This window comes from Canis lupus, chromosome 1 (assembly GCF_011100685.1).
Source record: "Canis lupus familiaris isolate Mischka breed German Shepherd chromosome 1, alternate assembly UU_Cfam_GSD_1.0, whole genome shotgun sequence".
In the NCBI taxonomy this organism is placed as follows: domain Eukaryota; kingdom Metazoa; phylum Chordata; class Mammalia; order Carnivora; family Canidae; genus Canis; species Canis lupus.
This window is the reverse complement of record NC_049222.1, coordinates 17,350,429-17,364,022: the sequence shown is the minus strand read 5'-3', so window position 1 is coordinate 17,364,022 and position 13,594 is coordinate 17,350,429. Positions and strand designations below refer to the sequence as shown.

At 48.2% G+C, this 13,594-nt stretch overlaps 1 protein-coding gene across 2 annotated transcripts in view; it reads left to right on the top strand.

The window, feature by feature from the left end:
• Window positions 1–3,251: 3,251 nt before the first annotated feature.
• The window catches only part of ZNF532 (zinc finger protein 532), a 106,579-nt gene continuing 96,236 nt past the window's right edge, over window positions 3,252–13,594 (top strand). Inside the window, exons 1-2 of one of the 2 annotated variants that reach the window (XM_038525889.1) lie at window positions 3,252–3,608; window positions 4,216–4,283. The gene's annotated coding sequence lies outside the window, so the exon portion shown is untranslated. Of the gene's footprint in view, window positions 4,090–4,173; window positions 4,284–13,594 lie in introns of both variants that reach the window. The other variant, XM_038525887.1, reaches the window with a different exon arrangement.

Below are 13,594 nucleotides of genomic sequence, written 5' to 3'. Positions count from 1 at the left end.
TGGCAATACAGTTCTTGTGACCATCCGAACACTGCTGTGCTGTGCTTTTTAACTCTTAGGAGAAGGAATGGGGGAGGGGCAAGGGAGTATGTTAAGTAAACAAAGATCCCAAATCTAGGGAGCCTAGGATTTACTAGGATATGTGCATTATGAAATTTCGTATATTGGAATATGTACAGTGTATCAAGGTTTCAGATAAGTAGGTCCTTGTGTGCTTTTCAATGCATGGAGTGTTTTTACATGCATGCCTAATAGAGGCCCACCTTTGGGAGAAGCAAAAAAAAGGCCTCCTTTCAAATGAAATGAAGCCCAGGTAAAGTTGAAACTCAACCCACGGAGCTCAGGCACCGTTTTCAGGCTAAAAGAAGATGAGAGTTTCAATTTCATCATCTTGTAACACTGATAAACGTGATGACCCGGCTGACAAAATTTGCAGATTACAAAGGTCTTTCTAAACACGTGTAAATATGTGTGCCCATTTACGTGCAACTCCAAACAATTTGCTGTTTGAAATGAAAGACCCAACCACTCTTCCGCGAGGCAATCATTCGGTTCATTTACATGAAAAGTCTTAAATAGCAAAAATGCTACTTTCAATTTACATCACAGTGTCCCCATAATAGAGAACAATGGCTCCCTCAATGGAAGTTCATGCAAAGGGAGAGGCATACTGAGATTCAAAAACAAAAACAAAAACAACAACTTTCCAGCATACTTTGCAAATATTAACCAATTAATCTAGTTTAAAACATAATACACAGCCACAGCTTCCCACACAGGGAGTCTTCCCTGCTATTTGGGTAATATTCGTTATCTCTAGAGGCCGTCCATTCACACACAAGTGAGCCTTTTTAAGAGCTTCTGGTGACATTTTTTTTTTTTTTTCAGATCCTTCCATTTTGTCCTAGTTCCAGGGCAAGCACGATCAGCTTGACGTGGGGTTTCTCTCTCCTTTTAAAATACCTTTCAACTGAGTGCACGTCTGTGAAAGAGGCAGGACCTGGGACACGGGGCCCGGATAAAGAGCATACCTGATGTGTTGGGGATGCACTGTCTCCTTCTTGGACGTGTGAAACGGTTTTGCACACCTCTGTGCGGGGTGTACAGATGTATCTTTCTGCTTTCTGTGGGCTATGACCACCTGCTGTATGTACAATATGTGCTTGCTAGGTTCGCACACCGTCTCCCTCCTTGAATTTAAAGGCCTGGCTATTACATCTTGTTTACTCAGTATCATTCCATTAGGGAAAAAAAAAAAAGAAAAAAAAAAAAAAGCAAAAAACCCCCAAAAAACAAAACAACAAAAACACAACAAAACCCACACAGCCCTACAAGAACTGAACATGCCATGTTCCAATCTGGCCCCAGTGGCTTTTTTCTCTGAAAGCAAAACGTGTGTCTTTTACACCAACCAGGGCTCCCCCCCACCCCACCCCAGGGGGTGTCTTCCATTCTTTTGTGGCTCCAGTTTAAGGCGAAAAGGGCTCCAAAGCGCAAGTACACAGAGGGAGAAGCCCCTGCTTCCATTCCACCTCCAGGGAGGAGTTCAGATTTAATGTGAAATGAAGGTAGCGAGCTCTCTGCTTACTGGTTTGCCACCATTACGAGGATCACAAAACACCACCTTGGCTTCAAGATCCTGGGCAGAGGCTCGCGGGCTCTCTCTACCATCTTTGGCGAGGCCTTGCATCCTTCCACTCGAGTAAGTTGCGGCTTGGGGCCACGGCAAAGGGCTGGGTGAGAGCCCGAAATGTCGTTTGAAAAAAAAAAAAAAAAGAGAAAGAAAGAAAAAGAAAAAGGAAAGAAAGAAAGAAGAAAAACAAAGCAAGCCCACGAGCAGCCTCCGCGCACCCCCGCGGCCCCAGCGCTCGGGGCCTCGCGCTCTCGCCTCCCGGCCTCCCGGCCCGCGCCCTCCCTCCCCCGCCGGCCTCCCCCGGCCGCCCCCTCCCCCTCCGCCGCTCCCTTTTGTTCGCTGCCGCTCGGGCCCCGCCGCCGCCGCCGCCGCCGCCGCCGGCCCGCAGCGCCCCGTAGGCCCCGGCGAGGCTGCCCGCCGCCCCGCGGCCTAGAGCGCGCCGCCCGCCCGGCCGGCCGGGGAGGCGCGGGGCCCGGGCGCGCGGCGGGGCGGCGGGGCGGCGGGGCGGCGGGGCGGCGGCGGGGCGGCCCGGGCCGCGGCTCCGCACACGCACACGCAGCCCCCGGCGGCGGGGATGCCGCGGACACGCCCGTAGCATGGGAGCCGCCGCCGCCGCCGCCGCGACGACGACAGCAGCAGCCGCAGCCGCAGCCGCAGCCGCAGCAGCAGCCGCCGGCGGCGCCGCGCTCTCCGGAGGTCGTCCGCGCCGCGGCCCAGGCGCCCGGGCTTGACCGCGCGGGGCCGGCCCCGGGCAGGGGGTGGGTGCGCGCCCGCGGGCCGGGGGGCGCGGGGCGCGCGGGGCGGCGGGCGGGCGCGGGCGCGGGCGCGGGGAGGCGGGGGCGGCGGCGCCGGGGCCTCGAGCGCGGCCCCGCGGGCCCCTCGGCCTGGCTGCCCGGGCCTGGCGCGCCCTGGCCGTGGGCGCCCCGGCCTCGCGCCCCGCCGGCCTCCGTGGGGGCCCCGAGGTCGAGCGGGCTCGCTAGGCCCCGCAGCTGCCCCGAGGGGGCCACGTGGGCGCCCGCTCTGCCCCCAGGGCTCCTGCCAGCCCTCCGAGGCCCTCTGCCTCCTGCCCCTTGACTCGCGCGGGTGCATGGGCTGGGGCGGGGGGGCCCTCCTCGTGCGCCCCACCTCCAGGCACCCCGCCCTCACTACCCCGAGGTGAAGGGGTTTGGACTCCCCCCTCCTCTTTCACCTCCCCCCCACCCCCAGGTGCTTGAAAGAAGAGAAGGTTGGAGGAGGAGGAGGAGGAGACTTGGGGGGGCTGCTGCTGCTGCCGGTGGTGGTGGTGGTGGTGGTGGTGACAGGGCTGGGAGAGAGAGAGGGACGGGAGGAGGGGGCTGGGTGGGGTGGGGGTGACAGGCAGAGAGGAGCCTGGTCAACAAGCCAGCACCACTCTGCTAGGAGGCCGAGGCCGCTCCTGCAGCCGACGCATCCAGTGTGAGGAGACACACATAAGCTTGCTTTCTTGGGGGCTCTTTGTCAGCCACCAACACAGAGAACACACACTGACACACACGTACACAAAGATGGGAGCCAGGTTGTGGGAGGTAAGTGGGGGAAGGAGAAGGAGGGGGAAACAGTGTCTGCGGTGGGCTTTTGGGGTGGAGGGGCCGGGGGGGATGGGCCCTCAGGGGCTCTGGGGTGCTGGTGAGGTGAGCCTTTCCAGGGCTGTGTGCTTGTGCGCAGGGGGAGGGTGTGTGTGTGTGGGGGGGGACACACGATGACCTGCCCCTCCTCACGAAGACCTAAAAGGGAAAAAGCAACCCCCAGCGAGATCCCCTCCGTGCTGATGATTTTCAGGGACTTGTTGGCAACTCAGCGAGGGTTGCCATAGCTTTTTTATGTAGGGTGACCAGAACCGGCTGAAACTGGTTTGAGGCAGATCAGCTCCTGAACACAATGCAGTCACTGAGCTACTACAGTGGGATAGCAGCTTCCTCCCTTCATGGCAGCCAAAAGCAGAGGAGCTTGCAGGAAGGTACCATCCCAACACAGTATGTGAATGCACACTTAGACACCACACAGCACTGGTACGTGACTAATGGAGCCCTTAAAAGATTCTGTGTAGAGAAGATGGAAAAAAAGGTGCAGGTTTGCAAGGTCTGAGATTACTTGGGCTTTTCCTGCCTTTTTCTTTTGCTTAAGGGATGGACAAGGAGCTGAGATTTATGACCCTTATTAAAGAAAAAATGTGCCTTGCTAGGGTGGGGACACTTGGTTTATGCAGTCTCTCTCTCTCTCTCTCTCTCTCTCTCTTTCTCTGTGTTTTTAACAAAACAAAACCAAAATGAACTGATGGGTTTGTGATGGTAGTTTGTTTGTTGCTGGAGAATGCTACTTTGCATGCTTTTTTTTTTTAAATTTTTTTCTCTTGCAGGGGATGTTCTGTTTTGTGCTTTTCCTTTTAGAAGCTACTAAAGGGTGTTGGGGATACTTCTGACTATTATGAAGGCCAAAAGGTAACAATATTGTTCTAGGAAATGAGCATAAATGCGTTCCAGTGATGCTGTAAGGCATACATGCTGTCTTTTTTTTCCTTGTAGGCCTGTTGACTGGGGCTGCTTTTAACCCTTTCATATTTGCAGAGAATGCAACCGTGTGACAGTAACTGAACATTGGGCCAAAGTCTTTCCAAAAGGTCAAGGTTCACAAGGTGAGAGATGATATTTTGAGCATGAATTTAAGTGTTTATTTGAAGATCCATGCAGAGACAGGCAGACAGTAGTGGCTTGGTACCCTGGAGATGGTTTTTGGGTTCAGAGTGGAGAAGAAAATACTCTTAATGTTATCCACATTTAATGGGATTAGAGTGACTTTATGATGGTGTTGCTATCAAGACAAAAATCAGAATGACTCCATTAACTCGCATGTGGCTGGTCCTTTAGAAGAGGCAGGCCTGGAAAGAGGCAAGTTTAGAGAATAGTAGGCACCAGGGCCTTGTGGAGAATGCACTTGTTTTGCATAAGACTGAGGCAGCACACATGTAGCATTATCCCGATGATGACAAAAAAAAAAAAAAAAGAAAAGGAAAAAAAAAAAGGAAGGACTTGGCCAAATCGAGGCAGCCTAGCCTCCTTTTTTTTAGGATTTGAGGCGTCTGAAGGTAGATCTGCCTTTTGTTCATTCATCACCTTCCTTTTTACCTTGCGCTCTGTGTTAACCTGAAAGGTTTTTCACTCCGAGTCAAGTGGTGGAATGGCTTTTATTGATTTTGGGGGCTGTTGACGGTGAGTTTGCCATTGGATTATTTGTGGCATACATTTTAATGTGGAATGCTAATGCAGTACCAGGAGGAAACCGGCTAGTCTGGCTTCATCTGTGAAAAGATGCCTGTTAACTCAGAGCTTTGTAGCAGGAGATGGTGGAAAATGTCTGATGCCTTAAGAGCTTGCAGTTAGATTCGAGCTGGCGTTTTCTGTGTACCCCCAAAGCCAGAGGTTTTCGAGGAGCAGAGAGAAGAAAGCAGTAATGAGTCTAACAAAGTGAAGAACAAAGGCTGTGAGCGCTTACAGGGGGAACACTGAACATTTTGCCTTGGGGTTCCTCGTGAAAAGAGCTGCAACTTCCCCAAACAGGAAGCCAGCAGCTCCAGAATCCTATCCAGTAGGATCTCAACAACAGAGAGAACTAGTTCTGTTGTCCTGGTTTGGTAGAAGGACAGTCAAGAGGAGCCCATAGAGGACAGGATTGAAAATACATTTGTCCCCTACTTTGAAGAGGGTATGTTGTTCCTCTTCTGATGTGCGCAGAGTAGAGCCTTTTCAGAGATGCCGAGGATCTTAGAATATGTTAAGTTGTGTGCTGGCAGTTGGTGGGCAGAGTGTCTGCAGTGAAGGGTGTCAAGTATGCAAGGGTTTTTATTGTTACGGATTTTTTTTTTTTTCTTCATGGGATTGCAGAGCATCCAGTGTGAGATAAAACTGGCAGAAGGGAAACGAGTGCATGGTTAGCTCAGAATACTTTGTGTAGTATTTAATAAAGATAAATGTAATCTCGGCCCGATATACCAGTAAATAGCTCACACGATGGAACAAAATTCTTTACAAATCACTGTGCTAAAATTGGTTTTCAATTCTACATCATTTTCGACTGCCAGAGGTTCTGTGTCTGAGTGTGGTAGAAATCTGCTTGCATAGCAGATCGCAATCCACGTTGCATGATATGCTGCTCCTGCTTTTCTGGTGCCAACTAAAACTCAGATGGCTAATATGATAAACCTTAATTAGCTTAATACAATAAGCTGTTTTATAATTTAGTCCTTCACTCCTGTCTTTAGAAAGTCAGTGATTTTTAACTCTGACAGCTAACCCCTTGCAATGAATGTTTCTTGGTAGCATGTTTCAAGAGCCCTCTTTGTAAGGCATTGCATGTCACAGAATGTTCTGGTTTGCTCTCTCTGTGGTTTTTAGCTTTGTTACTCCCCCCCGCCCCCCCCAAGGCTCCTGGAAAATCGCATTTGTTTTGCATTTCGGCCAGTCTTTCCAGCTGCAAGTGCTGTTTAAGCTTGGAGAGCTGGTTCTCCAGGGCTGCAATCAAGGAGCTCATCTGTGGGCCGAGGTTTGTCTCAGGTGGCGATCTCCTGCTGAGGTATAACAATGTAGCAGGCCCAGGTCTCTGGGCGGGGGAGACAAACCGACAGTTTTCTGGGCTTGGGAATGGGAATGGGAAGTGAGTGTGGAGAATGAGCAACAGCATTCTGCTTCCTGGAAGAGCCAGGAGAGAAACAGGGTGGCACCCACACTAGGGGCCGGGCCTGTGCCCTTGCTGTCACCGTCGCCATGCAGACTCGCCACACCTGGAGCCAGCCAGAGAGCGCCTGCGGCTGTCTCCAGGAATGACAGACCCGCCATCCCCTCTGCAGGAGGAATGTGTGGGTTTGGCTGAGGAGGATACTCTGGAAAGAGTGTCACTGGGTGTTGAACCTTTGTTTTCATCCCTTGCTTACTTAGAATTATTTTTTTCCGTGTTGAGAAACCTTAGAGCCGGGGCTTTTAGGACTCTTGGGCCTCCTGCCTGGTCCTGGAGGGGAGGCTTGTTTCCCCCCTCACCCCCCTACTTCTTTTCTCCTAAAGAGATTCCCCGCCCCACCCACCTTGACCTCTCTAAGGAAGGGTTTAGGAGGGAGGCAGCCTACATGTCGATGGTATTTCCTGCCTGTACCTTTGAAGAGGATGAGGTAGAGAATTGTCGCTCCTGTGCCCCTTCAGCTCTTCCCTTGAAATGCTTTCTTGGGTCTGTCTTCTGTTGGGTTTGAGTAACCTTCCTCCTGTCCTTGCTGAGCTCCATCTAGCTGTCCACGGCTGGAGAAGAGGTCGCCCTGATGTGGGACCGCAGGACAGATGCCAGTGCGAGGGAAACCGAAAGTATATGGAAAAGATTTGGGGTGGCTCCCTCCTCAGTCCCCCAACATCCCTTCCTAATCGGTACAGTAACCACATCCACGGTAAACATTAAGGAAACCTACACCTGTGTGTTCATTCTCTTCGAGGGATGATCTTTAACCAAGTCATGGTTAAATAATTAACTTTTTAAACTTTAAAACGGACTTACGGTAAAATTTCCTCTGTGGTATATAGTTTTATGGGTTTGGACACAAGCGTAATGCTGTGTGTATCCACCACCACGGTCCGCGGGGAATGGTTCCATCAACCCCACGACTTCCTGCCGTACATCGGTCGTCAGATACTTCCCACCCCAACCCCTGGCGACCACCGATCTGTTCTGGCCCCGTATTTGGTCTTCTCCAGAATGCCATGCAAACAGCTTCTTTCACTTAGCAGAGTATTTGAGACTCATCCATGATGTCGTGTCTATTTGTACGTGCTGCTTTTCCATTATCAAGTTGTAGACCGCTATATGGACGTACCACAGTTTGTTTATCCGCTCCCCAGGATCTGTGGGTTGTTTCCAGGTTTGGGTTGCGTTAGAATAAAGCTGCTGTAAACATTTGCATATAGGCTTTTGTCTGAACGGAAGTTTTTATGTCTCTTCCCTAAATATTTCGAGGTAGGGGCATGGCCGGGTCATATGGTAAGTATGCAAGAATTAGAAGTCTGAATGAAGACACATTGAGCTCTTCGCAGCTCATGAGAGAGCTCTGGCCTTGTCAGCTGCAGTGAAGACTTCCCCAGTACGAGATTGCAGGGAGCCTTATCTGAAGACACACGAGAGATGATTATGATAATAGACCACTCACTAACGGGATGACATGCTTTATAACCCAGAACTAATCAGAATTAGCCAAAAGTGGAAACAAAAAACTGCCAGTGGTAAAATATCCTTTATTTCCTACAGCAATTATTTTTAATCTCTTCAGAAACATTTGGCAGTTTAATTTTTACATTTGTCTTCAGGTTCAATACCACGCCAAACAATAACAGAATCACAGTTTTGGAAAGTGGTACCGAAGATCTTTGTTGAAATCTGAATTGCGTAAACAACGTATTATTGATTCTAATTTGTCTGAGTTTCTGACTGCCAAAATACGGGGTGGCTTTATTATTTGAAGTTACTGTTCAGGTTATATCCTTTTAAGGAAGTGGAAATATTTAAGCAAAATCTAGGCAGTGAATTGGGGAGATTTGGGAAGCGTGATTTTTTTTTTCTTTTTTTAACTTCCTTTTTTTTTTTTTTTTTTAAAAGATTTTATTTATTCATGAGAGAGAGAGAGAGAGGCTTCATGCAAGGAACCTGATGTGGGTCTCGATCCCAGGTCTCTAAGATCATGCCCTGGGCTGAAGGCAGCGCTAAACCTCTGAGCCATCCAGGCTACCCTCTTTTTTTTTTTTAATTTCCAACATTTTTTAGAGGATAAAATAGCATTCAGGAATGGTAAGAACAAACAGACCCAAGGTTATGGTGCTGTGGACAGAGGAGAGCCCTAGAAGTGGGACTGATCTTAATTTGGGGATTATTTCATCCCTTTTAGAGGTACTGAATGTTTACTATGCACCAGACATTGTGCTAGGCGCTGGGAGTATGGGGGGTAAAAGAACCCAGAGAGAAAACTCTAGCAGGAAGTAGCCTAGGTATGCTATGTTAGGAATGTGAATGGGCCACCTAATGTCCAGTGTCAAGAGGGAGGAGCCCCTGAAGAGGTGGCTTCTGTGCTGAACTGGGAAAGACAAGAGTAGGTATAGCAGGCAAAGACTAGGGAAGGAGTACAAGAGTCGGATGGAGCAGTTTATGGAAAGGCACTGAACAAGCCTGGTGGTGTGAGCGGGGGTGGGAGGGTGGGGTGGAGAGTGGTTGAGTAGGAGATGACATTTGGAGGCAGGCAGGGGCCAGACTTCTGAAGGTCGTTCTGACAGTGCATTCCAAGTGGGAACTTCCTCATGTGGGCGGTATTAGCAGAAAGCTGGTCTCGAGGCAGTGTCCGAGGCTGGAATGGAGACACTCTAGGCTGGAGGCAGGGAGGTCAAATGAGGTTACCACCACAGCAGATCCAGGAGAGAGGAGAACCTGACCCGAGGCGATAACAGTGGGATGGGGCAGTAGATGGGGGAGGTGTGTGTACCCGATGAGAAGGTGGGCCCTTCTGGAGAGGGAGGAGCAGAGGATGGCACCAGGTTTGCTCCTTGAGGCTCCTTGCTACTGGTGGCTTTTGCCTGTGAGCTGCTGTGTTCAGCAGGCAGGATAGATTTGGAGGGTGGATGTGAAGGGGCTTGATACAGTGAGTTCAAGTTGGGTTGAGTTGCCCATAGAGATGCCCTTCCTCACCAGGATCTCTTTGGGCTGGTCTGGACTGGGATGAATTGGCCTAGAACAGAGATGATAGAGAAGAAAGATGTAGAAAAGGTTGAGTTTGAGGTTCCATAAGATAGGAAGCTTTGTATAGTCAAAGCCTGAAAGAAGGAGGAGCTGAGGAACTTAACTAAATGATGCATGCTTTGGAAAATTGGAGGGTAAAGCATTTCCAGAGAGACAGAAAGTAATCGCAGTAGCTGACTTCTGCAGATACTGCAGCCTGTCTGGTGGGCCTTTGCGCTTGTTGTCTCATGTGATACGGAAACAGTGAGAGGAGCTGGGTGCCTTTATTCCTTCCCGTGGTGTAGGTGGGAAACAGATGAAGACCTTGGCCAAGGCCCGCCATCTCAAAGGAGACTAGAGGCAGAATTTGAAGCCTGTTCCTCACCACTAGGCTGTTCTGCTTTGGGGACCAGAATTGGTGGGGATGAGGAAACCATGAAAGGTGTTTAAGGGTATGGAGGCTAGGAGGTGGAGCCTGAGAGAGGGCATGGGTAGGTGCTAGACAGACACTGATAAGGTTCACATTAGAGATTGTGGTTTATGATGACTGAGGTGAGAACATGAAATGGAGAAGTTTGGGACACAGTCGAGGTTCCCTTGTAATTAGCTCTGTTTTCTCCATTGACCTCACTCATGGAGAGAGGACAGTATGTACATCAGAGATGGTGCAAGAAATAGTGGTTGAAAAAAGTACAGTTTTACTGGGCACTATAGGGTGAAGATACAAATTGGAAGGGAGAAGGAACAGAGAGGTTTTTGTTGTTATTTGTTCTTTGAAAAGGATAAATTCAAAGTAGTGCCGAGAAGAATCTTTTGTTCAATAATAAACACAGTTAAAGAATTCCTTGAATCATCTTCTGCAGACAGGAAGTTCTGAATTTTTCCTCTTTTAGAATGAGAGGGCGAGAGCAAATCCTACTTGATCTAAATCTGGAGACTGAAATAAGTAATTTTTAGACAGACTCACAGTGGCCTTTTTAGCTGTTCTGTCGTCCCTCCTAAGTAGCCCTTGGTCGGTGGTCGTTAGGGACAGGAAATGCAGGTTTTTTGGTAATGTTTTCAGTGAGGTCTCAGTACAACTTTACGTAATTAGAGATTCCAGGCATCTTGCAGGACATAGAGAGGCCTGAAGATAAAATCAAGGTGTAGTTCTTGAATGTTTTCTCAACCTAGCCTTTTCTTTTTGGGACACAAAACTCTTATTTTCCAAAGGCTGACTCATTGGTCTCATTATGGGTATTGATTTTGATAATTTGCCTCTGTGAGGAGCAGATTCTTTCTAGGGATCTGAATCGTAATTAGATGGTTGAAAAACGTACCACATCAGAAAATTCAAAGCCCTCTGGGTTTTTTTTTGGTTGGTTTGTTTTGCATTTGTTTTTAAAGATCCCCGAGCTGGAAATAGTTCAAATATTTACACTTACCTCCTCCTTTTCTGGAGTGAGCCCAAATTGGGCAGAGGGGAAGGGTCAGTAGGTGGAACTAGAACCCAGCACCCTGGACTCCAGTCTAAGATAGCTTGCGTCATTACTGTCTCTCTGCCTTCCAGAGCTTATTATGTGTTGGGTGGTGTATGAGGCAGCTCAGAAGTTACAGTCCTTATTACATCATGCGAACCACACAGGTACTCATTGGTAAGCTGGTCTTTAGCAGTTTTGCTGATTTAACATAGCAAGAGTGGAAGAGGTAGTTTGAGGTCTTTAGTTTGAGAAGTGATCATGTCTCGTGTTCTAGTTAAATCTGGGGGCTCAGCCACGGAGATCTTCAGTGGCCTTTGCCTGGCTCTCAGTGCCCTACACCTGTCTGCCGAGCCCTTGATGACCTCAAGCTGCATCCTGCCACCGTGGGACCTTGAGCAAGTTCCTTAAGTTTTTAGGCCATACTTTTCTTGAGGGTTGTTAATGAAGATTAAGTGCATATAAAGTGCTTAGCAGAGTGCCTGGTACATGGTAAGTCCTTCCTCAAATCTTAGGTATTCTGTGTTCCTCAGCTTCCCTGGATTAGGGGAAGGGCCTTTGCTCTGACATTCTTTTTTCAGCTTGGAGGGTGTTGTTTCTTCTGTCCTGCCTTTTACCTAGTTTATAAGTAACTTTGTTTTGGCCCATGAAAAGACACAGTGTGTCTTCTGCGTTGTCTGTGAGGTCTTCAGTGATAGCTGCCCTATATCTGGTTTAAAGTGGGGGAATAGAGGCAAGAAGGTAGTGTCCTTGTTCTCACTGGGCTGTACGTTTATTTGTAGTTGGAACATGTTGGGTAAATTTTGTCAGTAAGGTCTCCTACTTCAACTGTCTTTGTTTCCAGAAAAATCCACCCTAGTCAGTGATGGTTATAGTCTAGTTGATGTAATTTATGTTAACCAGAGTTACAAAGCAACAAAACTTGATTGTGAAAATATGGCAGGTTAGCCCCCACCTCTGTTCCATCCCTTTTTCCCATGACACTTTGCTTTCTACATTGCTTGACAGCGACCAGATATTCATTATCTTGCACCGTGGGATTTGGTGGTGATAGAAGATTGAGTGTAGAAGGAATCGATGGGTAATATTTTCATGTCTAAAACTTCTCTGTCAGTATAGTGGGTGCTAGCCTCATACTGCTGCTAAGTGCTTGCAGTGTGGCTAGTCCTAACTGGGATGAGCTGTAAGCATAGACTATATACCAGGTTTTGAAAACTTAACACCAAAGGATAAAAAAAAGAATGTAAAATATTTCACTAATACTTTTTCATGTTGATTATGTGTTGAAATGAGGCTATTTTAGTTGAATAAAATATATTACTAAATTAAAATTAAAATTTTATCCCCCCCCCCCCTTTTTAAGTGTGACTTAGAAAACTTAAAACTATATATGTGGCTTTCATTCTTTTTCTGTTGGACAGAGCTGGTCTGGAATGTTGGATGGACATCTAAAGAAATTTAGCAGTGAAATTTCCCTGGTGCCCTAATGTGTTCATGTTCATTGATGTTGAGTTCCCCTTTTGGCTGGAAAAGATAGTGTGAAAATGATGCAATGTCTTCTGGTTACAGAAATTTGTGTTCCCTTGGTTTGGACTTCTTTTGTCTCCCAGATATTCGTAGTTTATCTCTCTGCATTACTGGATCTAGACAGCCATGCCAGGCTGGTGTCTGCTTCTGAATGGAGAGGGAACCAGTGTTTATCCCAAGTTTACCGTGTGTTAGATGCTTACACTTAACGTCCCCTGTGAAGTATAATTAGCATTTCTGGGGGCACCTTGGGTGGCTCAGTTGGTTAAACATCTGCCTTCGACTCAGGTCATGATCCTGGGATTGAGCCCCATGTTGGGCTCCCTGCTCAGCAGGGAGTCACCTTCTCTCTCTCCCCCTGCTCCTGCTCTCTCTTTCTCAAATAAATAAAATCTTAAAAAAAAAAAAATCTCTGGTGAGACTCCAGAGACTGGCCCAAGGTGGTACCACTAGTGAGTGAGTGGCCTTGGATTTGGACCAGGGATGAGCTGGCTCTGAAGTCATACCACTTTTCCAAATAACAGTACCTGCTTGGTGCTGGTGTCTTGGACCTCTTGCTCAGAGTCCCTGGGTACCCTCATTTAGATAGCATTTCTCACACTTTAATTTGCATGCAAATCACCTTGGGATTTGTTAGATGATGCAGATAATGATGCAGTTGGACTGAGTGGGCCCAAGATTCTGCATATCTAACTAGCTCACAGGTCATGGTCATCTGCTGGTCCCTGGACTACACGTTGGGTAGCAAGACTCTCCACTGTTTCCCTTGGTTTTGGACCTGCTTCCTTTGCTTCCAGAGTGATCTGATTCTCCAGAACTTGCATGACTCTGCAGGGGCTCACCCTGTCTTTGTATATGATACCAGTGAGTACAAATGGTGTCAGAACTGGTTTTTGGTCATAGGTGCTGAGACTGGCATGATTTCCACGTATACATGATCTGACCAGATCAGTTTATTCCTGTTCGTACATAACTGCATCATTTCTTTATTATCTTAACTCCTTGACACCTGTGGTCTGATAAAACAGAAGATAATTTTAATATTGAGATATGTGGCAGAGGTATTTATGTTCAGTCTTTGTGATGAAGACTGGCCTTAAATTGACACTTGAGGGTGACTGTGCCATGTTTGGTTCAGAGTATCTGATGAGAGAGGAGGACTCAGCAGTTGGCCTGCCACTATTTCTGCTTTTGTGCCTGACAAGGAATCGAGGTAACTTGTGACTTTTCC